At 34.5% G+C, this 16,750-nt stretch overlaps 1 protein-coding gene across 1 annotated transcript in view; it reads right to left on the bottom strand.

Annotated features, from left to right (window-relative positions):
- Positions 1-16,750, bottom strand: part of CTNNA3 (catenin alpha 3) — a 1,859,096-nt gene that overhangs the window by 636,735 nt on the left and 1,205,611 nt on the right. The window lies entirely within an intron of this gene.

Here is a 16,750-nt window from a genome sequence, read left to right on the forward strand (position 1 = left end):
TTTATAATTAAGACTTAGACTTTTTTGAAGTGTCAAATATATCATTTTATCTGGTTTAGAATTTTAATAGTTATATTCTACTGTTAGCATGTGGCAGTTACTGCCCTAATGCGATGAAAGCCTGAAATCTCAAAGCCACTGATTCCCTACAAGAAAATCTGACAGAGAAAACAAGCATTTGCAAAATTATTTATAAATGAATGTAAAGTGTTAACTTATTTATAAATTCCTGGTAATTACACATTTTAAAAACTTATAAAGAACCAGATTGAAATTTGATTATTATTATACATCTGTAATTACTATAGAGATGAATGAAATCTATCACAGTGAAGATGGATTATGTTTTGCATCTTATTTGAATTGTCATGTAAGTCTTTATAATGAGCTACTAAACGCCAATATATGAAATAGTGATCACAAATTCAAGTAACAATGAAGAATGATGAGATTTCAAAGACTGGTTGTCACAGAATTACTTTGCTGATAGAAAGATAGCCTTGGTGTCTTTCCCAACAGAACCTATTTTAACACACTGTAATTATCAGGTGAGGGCTTGTTTCCCCCATTACGCTATAGATCTCTTGTGAATAAGTCCAGTAGGCTTTATCCACCATTTCATCTCTAGAGTGAATAGTAATTGCTCAATAAGTATTTGTTGACTGACACAATAAATGATTAACTTGTCAACACGAAAGTGTTCACTGGGCACTTGGCTTCAAAGGCATTCATTCCCCTGATACTATCAAGATGGCTATAGAGATGGCAAAACAGAATATCGTTTCAATCTTGTTGTCATGCTCCTGTGAGAAACTTTGCAGCTTTAGCTTTGAGTTTTCATATACTTGAAGTAAGAATATTCTATTGCCTGAGGGAGATTCTGATTATTTTGATGCCCTAAATCTCCTAATCCAATAGATGGAAAATGTCTGTCATGCAGATTTGCTTATGAAGAGGCAAAGGCTTTCATCAAAATCTTTAGTACCAAAAAAGAAAAATTGTAAAATCTTGAGAAAGGTTACACAGGGGACATCAATTATACATGTAATAACAAGTATGAGAAAAGTTAAGACTCGTAAGACTTCACGGTCAGATTACATTGTGATTCTATATGCTCTAATCTTTTATGGATGCTTGAAATATTTCAGAATAAAAGTATTTTTTTAATCTAGCTATCCTTTCCTCACACTCACCAACAAAACTGGAATGAAAAATGACATAAAACTTCAGAAAGTATTATTCTATTAGAGTCTGACCCTGGGTGATAAAGGTTTAGGTATTTTTCATTTTCACAAAGCATTTTTTGAACTGTATTACTGAGATTCGCAGTCAAGTGAAAGAATGTAGGATGATCACAATTCTTAGGTGAGTTTCAGGTACTGATATGTGTTGGTCTGGCATGATCTCCCTGTTCTCCAGGTACAAACTCATCTATGTCACCTGGCTTTTCACCCTGACATCTACTTCTTCTATTCACTATGTATTTTTTATTATAAATGTTTAAGAAAAGTAGAGATCATAAAATATAGAAAATAATCTATCTACCTCAATAATAACATGCACTATTTTTTCCATTGGATTTTGCTTTAATTTTTAAAGAATAAAGCATTGTAGATAACACCGAAGTCCCATATGAACTCTTCCTCAGTCTCATCCCTCCCTCTCTAAAGTTAATCACTGTTATGTATTTGATACACATGGCATTTACGACATCCTACTGTCCATAAAACTTGCTCATTCACTCAATATTGCTTTGAGAATTTCTCCTTTTAACATATGAAACTAGCTCATTTGTCTTAACTACTATGTTTGCTGCTATTTACTCATTTCCCCATTGATGAAAAAATAAAAACTCTATAATGATCATACTTGTACCAGGTTTTCCTTATGAATATGTGCACAAGTTTCCTCAATAAACCTAGAGGGGGATTTGTGGCAATATAACCCAGGTATCACATATTGTTATTTTGTTCTTCACAGAGATTGTAACAATTTACATTCCCAGAAGTATTTTATGAGCATACTCTTTTAAGTATATAACATCTAATAATTGAAATTATCAGATTTTTTTTACTTTTTAATATGTGATAGTCATGCACCCTAGCTCTTAAGATAATTCTTCAGTTATTTTGGTTAACTATATAGTCTATTATTGAGATAGGTTGAACAAAAGTGCTCCTTAAAGAGATTTATCTTTCTCATGCTGGTTTAAATTTTAACACTGCCCTGCCAGTAATGTAGTAACAGTTATCTTTTACAAGGCCACTCAATATGTCCTAGACACTATTGAAAACATTTAAAATATATAATTTATTCAATTCTTCCAATTGTAAAAGAATGTGAGCTCTAAGGATGCAGAGAGTTTTGTCTATTCTACTGGCTGTTCTATCTTTAAAACAGTCCTATCACCTAGTAGGTGCTCACCAAATATTTGTTAATAAATGAGTACATGAATGAATAAATTATATAATTAACATTTTCAAAGAGGCATTTAGAGAGTCTGAGTGGTTATTTCCCAAAGAGCATAGATTTTTGTAGGAAATGACAGAATTATCTATCTTCAAGCATACGTAACTCCCTCCAAACAGATTTTTTTTTTTTTTAAGATGGAGTCTTGCTCTGTCACTCAGGCTGGAGTGCAGTGGTGTGATCTCAGCTCACTGTAACCTCTGCCTCCCGGGTTCAAGCAATTCTCCTGCCTCAGCCTCCTGAGTAGCTGGGATTACAGGCACATGCCACCATGCCTGGCTAATTTTTGTATTTTTAGTAGAGATGGGGTTCCACCATGTTGCCCAGGCTGGTCTTGAACTCCTGACATTGCGATCCTCCTGCCTCGGCCTCTCAAAGTGCTAGGATTACAGGAGTGTGCCATTGCGCCTGGCCCAGATTTTTCTTTTTCTATGTTCCACATAGTCTCTAAAGAGGAAATTCACTATCTTCCTGTCAAATCTATAAGAATTACTTTAGTGGCGAAATTTTAGTAAGAATGATAGGCACTTTGTAAGAACATATTTCTTTTTCTTTTAAAATTATTTCTTTTTAAATTAACAAATATTAGTTGTATATATTTGTGGTGTACAACATGATGTTTTGAAATATGTATACATTACGGAATGGCTAAATCAAGCAAATTAACATATACATCACCTCACATAATCATTCTTTTGTAGTGAGAACATTTACTTGTTCTCTCAGCGATTTTCAAACTGACAATATAGTGTTATTAACTATAGTCGGCTTGTTGTATAATAGATCTCTTGAACTTATTCCTCCCGTTTAACTGAAATTTTGTATCCTTTAACCAACATCTCCCCAGTCCTCTCCCCCTACCATCAGTCCTTGGTAACCACTATTCTACTCCCTGCTTCTATGAGTTAGTCTTTTTAGTACAATGTAACTCCTAGCTGCATTTTAAAAACACATAGAACCTGTTCACAACACAGACTCTGGAGCCATTCTCCAAGCAAAGGTTTTTACTGGTTTGTTAAAATTCCCCAGGATGCTTTCTAAGTCCCTAAGTCTATTGCAACAAAAACTCGTAAGATCATTTACATGATTCCTGTTTTCAAATTTCCTATCTAGACCCACTTGGATAGCAAGATTGATGCTGTTCTCACCAGCCTAAAACCCCTTCAGCTCTAGCTGAAATCTTTGTTCTCTCACAATGCCCAGGAACGTGTCTTGGGCTCGTTGGTAGGTAGGAACGTGCTGTGTGGCAAGGAGAAAATTTCCCTGTAATCCTTCATCTAATCTATAAAATATCCTAAAAGATTCACCATATTAACGATTTTTCCTCATCCAAATTATGCTGATTAAAGGTGGTTAGAGTTGAGATACCACCCATAAATAACTAAATACGCATAAAATTGTGAGACTTCCTTTGACTTTCTATTTCTTTGTTGAAAGTCTTTGTCAATACATCTGGCTATTGAAAATAATACGGTTTATTAATAATGCACATACACTCACTGAGACAATTTTAAGCAAATTGTTTATAAAAAGTATATTTTATCATTCACAGCCTTTGTCAGTACATAGCACATGCATGTGAAGTATTTAGAAACTATTGTATTGTTATGCAAGTCTAAAATGCAGGGCTATTTACTTTATCAGTAAGATTATTAATCATTACTCTAGATATACCTTAAAGTTTTAGCAAAAAATTTCAAATCTGACTTATTATGACAGTCAAAAAAGGACTCCCAGTTAAGGCTTTTCTAAAGATCTAAGTCATAATATTCAAAGAACAGTCCTGCAGTCTACTTATTGTTTATTCAAATGAAAGCACCTCAAGTGAACTTACCTGTTAGTACATGAAATGATGTGTGATAAATTCCAGTTCACATGCCCAAACTACTCTTCAGTCATGTAAGTACAGGCAGTAATTCAAAACATAATTACCAATAAAGCAATAATGGATTACTTTGGGGAAGCCTATTCAATCATTTCTGAATACACACTTTCTCTCTTTCACCATGACCTAAATAAAGTCATGTGTACATTTCTCTGCAGTCTCCACAGTGATCCCTGAACCATATACTGTCACATGAAAATGTAATCACAGATGATTCAGGGGAAAAAAATCTTACAGCTACGAAATCACTGTCTCTTAATTTTAGCCAATGTTATAGAAGATCCTGGTTGCAACTCATCACTGGCCTATCCTGACAAGGAAGAGCTTTTCTCGGTAAATGGAAACCTAGGTTATTCGGCTTGAGCTAGGATGCAGTTATCAAGCTGGTTCTCACCTTCCTATTGTAATATCTTGAATGTGTCAGTTATGTGCTTTCATTTTTTGGAGATAGAATGGAGAAAATGAGGGAACATCTGTTTTATATTGGATTTACTTTCATTTCTAAGAGCCATTAGGGATTATTTAGCACCACATCACTTACTTCTACAAGAAGTTGGCATCTGAAGTTGGTGTTCTAAAAACTAATAAAGTAGGCCGGGCACGGTGGCTCAAGCCTGTAATCCTAGCACTTTGGGAGGCCGAGGTGGGCGGATCACGAGGTCAGGAGTTCAAGACCATCCTGGCCAACATAGTGAAACCCTGTCTCTACTAAAAATACAAAAAAAAAATTAGCAGGGCATGGTGGCGGGCACCTGTAGTCCCAGCTACTCGGGAGGCTAAGGCAGGAGAATGGCGTGAACCCAGGAGGCGGAACTTGCAGTGAGCTGAGATGGTGCCACTGCACTCCAGCCTGTGGGACAGAGCCAGACTCTGTCTCCAAAAAAAAACACAAAAAAACAAAAAAACTAATAAAGTATACGATGTTACTATTTAAAATTTCAGATGGCTTACTGTCTTAGCCTGTTTGTGTTGCTATAAAGGAATACCCAAAACTGGGTAATCTATAAAGAAAAGAGGTTTATTTGGTTCACAATTCTGCAGACTGCATAAGAAGCATGGCACCAGCACCTACTTCTAGTGAGGGCTTCAGGATGCTTCCACTCATGGCAGAAGGTGACGGGGAGCCAGCATGTAGAGATTACTTGGTAAGGGAGGAAGCAAAGGGTGCGGGGTGCCAGGCTCTTTCAAACAACCAGCCCTTGCAGGAATAAATAGAGTGAGAATTCACTCATTACCAAGAGGATTGCTCCAAGCTGTTCATGAAGGATCCACACCCAAGGCCTAAACACCTCCCATTAGGCACTGCATTCAACACTAGGGATCCAGTTTCAACGTAATATTCAGAGGGGTCGAATGTCCAAACCACAGCACTTGCCTTTTCCTATGGAAGTTCAGGACCCTATATGAAGCCATCTGTTGACTTTTTAAGCTCAGTACCAATCCTGATGTGGTCTATGCTTCTTTTATACTGGCCAACTTGCTGTCCCTCAAACCCACCATGAATTTTCACAGTTTTTTCCCTCTTTATGGGATGCTTTTCCAATTTTCTAAAGGTTCGATTCAATAATCCAGCTGCACAGCTGTTTCTTTAAAAATATTTCCTCAGTATCCTGACGGTACAGCAGCATTAATTGTAAAAGATTTTGTTTACGTGACAAATATAATTCTTTTGAAATCTGATTCATATACACCAGATTGTGAGTTCTCTCAAAGCAAATTCTGTGTATTTTTCTTCTTTGTATCTTCTTTCATTCCCCAGCATACTGTCTTGCACATAATAGATACTCAGTTTAATTTTATCAAAATCATTTTTTTCCGGAAATGATTAACAATCTCCAATTTAAAAGATATATTTGTATTGAACCACTTCATGGCTTGATGCTTTTAATCAAACTAAATTTTGACTAGGTATCGGTTGAAGAATAATGTATAAGTGCATTGTACAGTAATAGGAAATTGGTTATAATTATATTGTATAATTAATATTTGCATAGATGTATACTGTATTGGTCATCTTTTATCCCAACTCCTATTAAATAAATATCATATTGAGATTTAATAGTGCTTAGTTTTGATGCAGTTAATTTAACATTTTGCTCTTGCTAACATTATTATGTGTTTTTTGGCATCAGCTTATGAAAGAAAATGGAAAATCAATTTATTTTCCATTTTCTTTGTCAGATTTAGAGTAAAACTTTGTAGAAGCCAAAGGTCACGCTCACTATGATGTCATGGACAAAAAGGCCTTTGTTATTACATTTTTTTCATTTTTCTCTTTTTTTCCTTTCAATTTTACTTGACACATAATAAATGAAACACATTTATGGGGTACCAAGTGACAGATACATGTATACAGTGTGTAATTATCAATTCAGGGTAATTAAAATATTCATCACCTCAAGTCATTATCATTTGTTTAATGAGAACTTTCAAAATCCTCTCTTCTAGCTTTTTGAACATATACAATAAATTATTAACTATATTCACCCTACAGTGCCATAGAACACTAAAACATATTCTTCTTATCTAACTGGAACTTTATACGCATTGACCAACCTCCCTCTATCCTCCTTCTCCCTTACTGTTCCCAGCCTGTAATAACCATAGTTCTACTCTCTACTTCCATGAGCTCATTGTTTTGCTCCTACATGTGAGTGAGAACATGCAATATTTATCTTTCCACGTCTGATTTATTTTACTTAACATAATGTCCTCCAGGCTCATCTATGTTACCAATGACAATATTTCATTTTTTAAATAGCTGAACAATATTCTGTTGTGTATATATATATTACATTTTCTTTATTTATTCATCTGTTAATGGACATTTAGGTTGATTCCATACCCTGGCTATTGAGAATAGTGCTGTAATAAACACGGCAGTACAGATATCTCTTTGCTATGCTGACTTCCTTGCCTTTAGATAAATACCCGGTAGTGGGATTGCTAAATCATATGGTGGTTCTGTTTTTAGTATTTTGAGAAACCTCAATAGTATTTTCCATAATAGCTGTACTAATTAACATTCCCACTAACAGTACATAAGAATTCCCCATACTCCACATCCTTGTTAGCATTTTTTTTTTAAATCTTTTCCTTTTGTTTAGATTCTGGGGAAGAGTTTCTTGGGTTTGTTTCTCAAATAACTATTAAAATTATATCAGTGATGTTGAGCATAATAAATTCTTACAATCTGATCCAATTCTTTGTCCAATTAAGAGTGTGGTGGTGCAGGAGCAGCTCTTGTTTTTAAAGCTGCTTTCAGTTTGAGTATGGTCTTAAAGATCTCTGTTGCCACACTCCTGGTGCAGCAGCTTCCCTATATAAGCCACAATTTTGATACTTGCCACTTTTATAATGTATAAACTTCTGAGACTTTGTTATATATAATTTTACACTACTTTAATTGTGGATTTTTTCCTCTTTTTAAGCTTTCATATCTGAGTGAGAAGATACGGTGTTTGACTTTCTTTTCCTCTTATTTCACTTAATATCATCCAGTTCTATGCATGTTACAGTGAATGACAGGATTTAATCATCCTTTATGGCTGACTAGTATTCCATGTGTATATATACCACTTTTTCTTTATCAATTCAACCTGTTGTTGAACATGTAGGTTTATTCCATATCTTCACTATTATGAATAGTGCTGCAATAAACATGGGCTTGTGGATATCTCTTTAATACAATGATTTCCCTTCTTTGGGATAGATTCCCGATAGTGAGATTGCTAGATCATATGGAAGTTCTATTTGTAATTTTTTGAGGAACCTCCACACTCTTCTCCATAGTGGCTATACTAGTTTATATTCCCACCAACAGCACGTAAGAGTTCCATTTCTTCTGCATCATCACCAGCATTTGTTATTTATTTTGTCTTTTTGATAATAGCAATACTGACTGGTGTGAGATGATACCTCATTGTGGTTTTGATTTGGATTTCCCTGATGATTAGTGATTTTGAGCATTTTTCCATATATTTATTGGCTATTTGTATGCCTTCCTTTGAGAAACGATGTCCAGATAAATCGCTCATTTTTAAATTAGATTATTTGTTTCTGTGCTGTTGAGTTGTTTGAGTTCATTATATATCATGCATAGTAGTCCCTTACCAGATGAATAGTTTTTAAATATCTTCTCTCGTTCTGTAGGTAGTAACTTAACTCTGCCGACTGTTTCATTTGCTGTGTAGAAGCTTTGTAGTTTTATATAGTCTGATTTGTCTATTTTTGTTTTTGTGATCTTTACCATAAAGTCTTTGCCTGGATCAATGTCCTGCGACATTTCCTTTATCTTTTTCTACTAGTTTTATAGTTTCGGTCTGATATTTAATTCTCTAATTCACTTTGAGTTGATTTTTTAATACAGTGAGAGATGGTCTTCTAGTTTCAATCTTCTGCATATGAATATCCAGTTTTCAGAGCACCATTTGTTGAAGATGGTGTCATTTTTTTCAATGTATATTCTTGACATCTTTGTTGAAAATGAGTTGACTATAAATATATAGATGTATTTCTGGGTTCTCTATCTTATTCCATTGGTCTGTGTGTCTGTTTTTATACCCATATCATGTTGTTTTTGTTACTATTACTGTGTATTATATTTTGAAGTCAGGTAGTGTACTATCTCCAGTTTTACCCTTTTGGCTTAGTATTGCATTGGGTATTTGGGGTCATTTGTGGTTCCAGACAAATTTTAGGATGTTTTTCCATTTCTGTAAGGAATGTCATTGTTATTTTGATAAGGATTGCACTGAATCTGTAGACTGCCTTGGGTGAAATGGTCATTTTAACAATATTAATTCTTTCAGTCCAAGAGCATGGAATGTTTTTCAATTTATTTTTATCTTCTTCTATTTCTTTCATCAGTGCTTTGTAGTTTTCATTGCAGACATCTTTCACCTTGGTTAAACTTATTTCTAAGTGTCTTTTTTTGTAGCTACTGCAAGTAGGATTGCATTTTTAAATTCTTTTTCACCTAGTTCATTACTGGTATATAAAATACTAATTATTTTTGTATGTTGATTTTTTTATCCTGAAATTTTAATGAATTCATCTGCCAGTTTTAAGAGTATTTTGGCAGAGTCATTACATTTTTCTATTTATGATAACATGTTGTTTGCAAAGAGGGACAATTTGACTTCCTCTTTTCCAATGTGGATGGCCATTTCTTACTTTCTTTTTCCTAATTGCTATAGGCTAGGACTTCTAGTACTATGTTGAGTAAGAGTAGTGAAAGTGAGCACCCTTGTCTTGTTCCAGTTCTTACAGAAAAAGCTTCCAGTATTTCTTCATTCAGTATAATGTTAGCCATGGGTTTGTCATATATGCTCCTTATTGTGTTAAGGTATATTCCCTCTATGCCTAATTTGTTAAGAGTTTTTTGTCATAAAGGGATGATGAATTTTATTAAATGATTTTTCTGTCTATTGAGATAATATGTTTTTTAAATTGTATATTGTTAATGTGATGCATTACACTTATTGATTTGCATATGTTGAACTATCCTTGTATCCTTGGAATAAATTCGAATTGATTAGGTTCATTATGTTTTTGATGTGCTGTTGAGTTCAATTTGCTAGTATTTGGTTGAGGATGTTTAAATCTATCTTCATCAGACATATTGGCCCATAGTTTTCTTTTTTTGTTGTGTCCTTGTCTGGTTTTGTTATCAGGGTAATGCTAGCTTCATAAAATTAATTAGGAAGAATTTCTTAATCCTCAATTTTTTGGAATAGTTTGAGAAAAAATGATGTTAGTTATTTAAAAGTTTGCTAGAATTCATTAGTGAATCCAGCTGGTCTTGGACTTTTCTTTTTTGAGAGACTTTTTATTACTGATTTAATCTTCTTATTTGTTATTGGTCTGTTGGATTCTGTTCATTTTTGGTTCAATCTTGGTATTTTATACTTGTGTCTAGGAATGTATCCATTTCCTTCAGGTTTTTTAATTTGTTGGTGTATAGTTGTTCATAACAGTCTCTAATGATCCTCTGTATTTTTGTGGTGTCCGTTGCAATATCTCATTGTCCATTTCTGATATTATTTATTTAGGTCTTTTTCTTAATCTATATAATAGTTTGTTGATTTGGTTTACTTTTCAAAAACCAACTTTTTTTCACGAATCTTTTGTTTGCTTTTTTGCCTCTAATTTGTTTCACTCTGTGCTGATCTTTAGTATTTATTTTCCTCTATTAACTTTGGGTTTGGTGTGTTCTTGCTTTTCTATTTTTTGAGGTGTATCACTAGGTTATTTGAAATCATTTTTTTGATATAGGTGTTTATTCCTTTAAACTTCCCTCTTGTACTAATTTTTCTGTGTTCCATAGGTTTTTTGGTACGTTGTATTTCTGTTTTCATTTCTTTGAAGAAGTATTTAAGATTTCCTTCTTAATTTCTTCATTAACTCATTTGTCATTCAGGAGAAAGTTGTTCAATTTTTATGTATTTTTACAGTTTCCAATGTTCCTCTTGTTATTGATTTCTAATTATATTCCACTGAAATCTGAGAATATGTGGTATAATTGCATTTTTGAAAAAATTATTTAGAGTTGTTTTGGGCCTAACATAGGGTCTATCCTAGAGAATGTTCCATCTGCTGATGAGAAGAATGTGCATTTTGTAGCCATTGGAAAAACTGTTCTGTAAATGTCTGTTAGGTTCATTTGGTATAAAATGAAGCTTAAATACAATGTTTCTTTGTTGACTTTCTGTATAGATTAGCTGTGCAATGCTGAGGGTGAGGAGGGTGAGGTGTTAAAGTTCTTAACTATTATTGCATTGGTGTCTCTATCTCTCTCTGTAACTATAATAATATTTGCCCTATATATCTGAGTTCTCTGGTGTTGGGTGGATATATATTAACAATTGTTATTTCCTCTCGCTGAATTGATTTTTTAATGACTATATAATGACCTCTGTGCCTTTTTATCTTTTTATTTTTAATAAAAGTCTATTTTGTCTGATATAAGTATTGCTACTTTTGCACACTTTTTGTTTCCATTTGCAGCGAATATTTTGTTTAATCTGTTCTGTTATAGTCTGTGTGTTTTTAAATGAGAAGTGAGTTTCAGAAGCAGCAAATAGTTGGGTCTCAGTTTTTTAATTCAGCCAATTTATATATTCTAATTAGGGAATTTAAACTGTTTACATTTAAGGTTGTTATTGATAGATGAGGACTTATTCTTTTCATTTTGTTAGTTGTTTTGTAATTGCTCTGTATAGCCTTAGTTCCTTTCTTCTTTTATTATTTTTGTGGTTTGGTGGTTTTCTGTAGTGGTAAAATTTTATTCCTTTCTTTTTCTCATTTGCATATCTGCTTTACCAGTGAGTTGTATGCTTTCATGTTTTTCCTTAATTGATAGGTAACATCTACCAATGATATAGAAACGTATCTGCTTTTGCTTAATAGATAGATAACATCCTTTCACTTTCAGAGGTTGGAGTCCCTTCAGCATTTCTTGTAGGCTTAGTTTAATGGTGATTAATTCCCTCAGTCTTTGTATGTCTGGGAAAATTTTATGTCTCCTTCATTTCTAAAGAATAGCTTTATGGTTTATAGTATTCTTAGTTGAAAGTTTTTTTTTTTTTTATTCAAGCAATCTGAACATATCATCCTATCCTCTCCTAGCTTGTAAGTTTCTGCTGAGAAATCTGCTGTTAGTCGGACGAAGATACCCTCATATGTGACTTGATGCTTTCTTTTGGTGTTTTTAGAATTCCTTTTTTGTCTTTGCTTTGACAATTTGACTATCATCTGCCTCAGAGAAGACCTTTTTGGATTTAATCGATTTGGGAACATTTGAGCTCTCTATATCTAGATGATTATCTCCCAAGAGTTGGAAACATATACATATATATGTGTGTGTGTGTATATATATATATATATATATATGTGTGTGTGTGTGTGTGTATATATGTGTGTGTGTGTGTATATATATATATATATATTAAATTAGTATTGACTCCTGAAAGAAAGCCCATGAGAGGTTAAATGCTTATAAAAAATTTGAAAGTAAATTTTCTCTAAGTAATTCACAACACAGATACCCTAAGAACTAACTTGTCAGTTGGTCTACCTGACAAAAGATGAACCAGAAGTCTCTGAATACAAAACAACATATCACTCTAAAAGATCATTGTATTAGTCCATTCTCATGCTGCTCTAAAGAACTTCCCAAGACTGGGTCATTTATAAAGAAAAGAGGTTTAATTGATTCACAGTTCCACATGGCTAGGGAGGCCCCAGGAAACTTACAATCATGGTGGAAGGGGAAGCAAACACATCCTTTTTCACATCATGGCAGGAAGGAGAATGAGAGCCCAGTGAAGGAATAAGCCTTTATAAAACCATCAGATCTCGTGAGAACTAACCTCACTATCACAAGAACAGGATGGGGGAAACTGCCCCTGTGATTCAATTATCTCTACGGGGTCCCTTCCACAGCAACACGTGGGAATTATGGGAACTATAATTCAAGATGAGATTTGGGTGGGGACATAGCCAAGCCATATCAATTATTCTTCACAAGTACCAGATAAGTTATTTGCTATTAAACACATCTGTAACTTTTCTAAGAAAATCTGCCCCCCACAGAAGATGCAAGATTGTGGCAATTCTCATCACAGCTATTCAAACTATGATTAGCCATCTGAAAAAAAAAAAAAAGGTAACCCATCTATTCATTGGTCTTATTTTGGACCTACAGCATCTAGGCTGGTACTAAAAAGATCTAGAGGGCCAGCTAGATTCTTTCTCTTTTGTTCGACTGGGAAAATTCTGAGAGAAGACGCCATAATCTGTGGGAGCAGATGTTGAAAAATTTTGATGTTACAAAAAGATCACTGGTAAAGAATCATGGCTAAACTAACATAAGGTAAGTTTATGAAAGCACAGAAACTTGAGAGAGCAGTGGAAACCACTCAGTATTTTAGGCAAACATGTCTGGTTGTCTGTTTAATGGCCATTTCTCTTTTTTTACTAACAAATCTCTGATTTTGTTTGTGTAGTAAGTGACTAGTCATAAAGGTTAAACTGTGGCTGGTCCAAGCCTAGTGTTCAATTAAAACCTGTTTATACCAGCTCACAAGAGCTGATTCTATGCATTTTGTACCAGCTCAGAGTTCAGTGACATCACATTGGTAGCTTAAAACCTGCAAAGGTGGGAGTATTCATGCCACAGAAATAAACAAATGCTACAAATTAGGACTACCACTCCCTCCGGCTTCTAGTCAGTTGTAAATCACTTATCAGCACTCTCTAAACTCATCTTGGAAATCTAATTTTCTTTTGCCAGTGATTGCCTCAAGATTGAGAGAGGAACCAAGTTTTGACCTATGACAAGTAAGAGAAACTGATGAAAATCATCTGGGAAATACTCTTCTCTAAAGTTGAAGCTTCAAGCCAGCTTCTTTTTCTGTTTTAAAGGTGTTGTGTAATGCGTGGAGATGCAATGCTTTAAGATGCAACCATGAGAGAACATCAACAGAATCCAGAGATGCTTACACATTAATAACCTTGAACTGGGCCGGGCGCGGTGGCTCACACCTGTAATACCAGCACTTTGGGAGATCAAGGTGGGTGGATCACAAGGTCAAGAGTTCAAGACCAGCCTGGCCAATATGGTGAAATCCCGTCTCTACTAAAAATACAAAAAATTAGCCAGGTGTGGTGGCACATGCCTGTAATCCCAGCTACTCGGGAGGCTGAGGCAGAAGAATTGCTTGAATCCGGGAGGCAGAGGTTGCAGTGAGCCGAGATCGTGCCACTGCACTCAAGCCTGGGTGACAGAGCGAGACTCTGTCTCTAAATAAATAAACAAATAAATAAAATAACCTTGAACTGTCAGAGGCATGCGAACCAGAACAACTCCATCCTGAATAGGAGCTTGGTAAAATGAGTTTGAAACCTACTGGGCTGCATTCCCAGACAGTTAAGGCATTCTAAGTCACAGGATGAGCTAGGAGGTCGGCACAAGATATAGGACATAAAGACCTAGCTGATAAAATATGTTGCAGTAAAAAAGCCGGCTAAATCCTACCAAAACCAAGATGGCCACAAGAGTGACCTCTGGTCATCCTCACTACTACACTGCCATCAGCCCCATGACAATTTACAAATGCCATGGCAACATCAGGAAGTTATCCTATATGGTCTAAAAGGGGAGGCATGAATAATCCACCCCTTGTTTAGCATATCATCAAGAAATAACCTTAAAAATGGGCAACCAGCAGCTCTCAGGGCTGCTCTGCTAATGGAGTACCCGTTCTTTCATTCCTTTACTTTCTTAATAAACTTGCTTTCACTTTGCATTGCAGACTTGCCCCCAATTTTTTCTTGCACAAGATCCAAGAACCCTCTCTTGGGGTCTAGAATGGGACCCCTTTCCTGTAACACAACTACTACCAACCAGGGCATCCAAAATGTAGAAAATTATGAGCAGTACACCCTGAGCATAGAAAATAATGTGCATTTTCTGTACAGAATTTAAAAATAATAATTAAACATATTAACCATCTGTCCACTTTTTATTATCCTCCTGTACGGAGAATTCTAAATAATGTTAGCCATTAAAATATCCCTGTCCACATCGCTTAACTGCTCCTACCCAAGTCCTTTGTTTGCTAGGGCTAGTAACCCTAGAGCCAACTATATCAAACATCTAGGTATATGAGATAAGGAAAGGTTTTTGTTATTTAAGTGACTTTTACATGAGTTTTCTCTTTCTTGTTTATGTTTTGAACTGCTTAAGTTGTCCACGAAAAAAAGCAGATCCAGAATATTGGTATATCAGGTTAATCTAGCACTAAAGGGAAAAGCAATTAATTTCTGCTTCGAAGACCTACAATATCCCTGGATCCCAGGCCTCCCCCAGCTCTAATCATGCAGATTGGTAAATTATGGTTCCCCTTATTGCATGTCCAGAGTATTCCCCCATGTGCTGTCAGTATTACTATGTTAAACTACCTCTACATTGATGAATGTAAGTGGGTTCCTTTGCCTTTTAACTAAAAGAACCAACTAAGAAACAGAACCTACTATTTAACAATCAAATTACAAAAGACTTTTCCAACATAAGGTGTTGATTGAATTTACTTTGCAAAGTCTATATGAAGGAGATAGCAAATAGACAAAAATATGCTTAACATTGTTGATAATAATTAAAATTACTGTTTATCTAAATGTTAACAAAAGCACATAAATAAGTTCCTGAATAATATACAATCATGCAGAAATATGCAGCCAAATATGTGTAAAAAGGCAAGTAACATAAATATGCATATATATATATGCATGATACACATTTGAAAATATAAATATCTATTAGAAAAATGGTGAAAGGAAAAAAAAATCAGTTAGTAGTGGTTATTATTCCTGAGTAGTGGAATCAAAGGCCATTAATTTTTTTCCCATACATTTTCTGTATTTTCAAAGATTTTGATTCTATAAAAATAAAGTAGTTTAAAAATATGTAATTAGCATACATTTCATTTTCACTAATGTATCATGAAAATATAGTTGGTTTCTGGAACAATTTTTCATTATGAGAATGTATACATACATGAAAGTAATGCAGTCAATAGGTTAGACTGGACCAAATCAGGTAACTTTAAAAAATGAAGTTGGATATTCATGAGAATTTGCATTTTATAAGAAAGAATATTATCACATTCCAAGAAAATCCTTCTCTTACAAAAAAGGAAAAATATATATATAATTTATTTTAGAGAGAGGATTACTTTTTGAGAGAATAAAAAAGACAAAAATTTGTTCAGTTCTTTGTTCTTACAACACGAACAAAACTTGAATTATGCTTCTGAGGATATTGATTTATAAGAGTATCTTCACAATCCTGTGGGATATTATTCTAATTTGTGATGAGAGAATAATCTGGGCTTCACATGGAATCTCAAGCTTGTCTGTTGTAGTTAGATATTTAGACTTGTTTGTTTAATTCTTTAGATTAGCACTGTCAAATTCATATAATGGTTGTTGAATTATCATATTGCATCTGTGAAAGGAAAATAAACCTTGGAGCCCCAAAATTACTAAGCCAAAGGGAAAAGTCAAGCTGGGAACTGCTTAGGACAAACCTGCCTCCCATTCTATTCAAAGTCATTTCTCTGCTCAGTGAGATAAATGCATATCTGATTGCCTCCTTTGGAAAAGCTAATCAGAAACTCAAAAGATTGCAACCATTTCTTATCTACCTGTGACCTGGAAGCCTCCTTCCCGTTTCTACCTGTCCCACTTTTGCTTCAATTTGTTCTACATTTCTAGACTGAACCTTTGTTCATCTTACATATGTTGATTGATGTATCATGTCTCCCTAAAATGTATAAAACTAAGCTGTGCTCTGACCACCTTGGGCACATGTCGTCAGGAACTTGTGAGGCT

Source organism: Hylobates moloch, unplaced genomic scaffold, assembly GCF_009828535.3.
Source record: "Hylobates moloch isolate HMO894 unplaced genomic scaffold, HMol_V3 SCAFFOLD_3, whole genome shotgun sequence".
NCBI lineage: Eukaryota > Metazoa > Chordata > Mammalia > Primates > Hylobatidae > Hylobates > Hylobates moloch.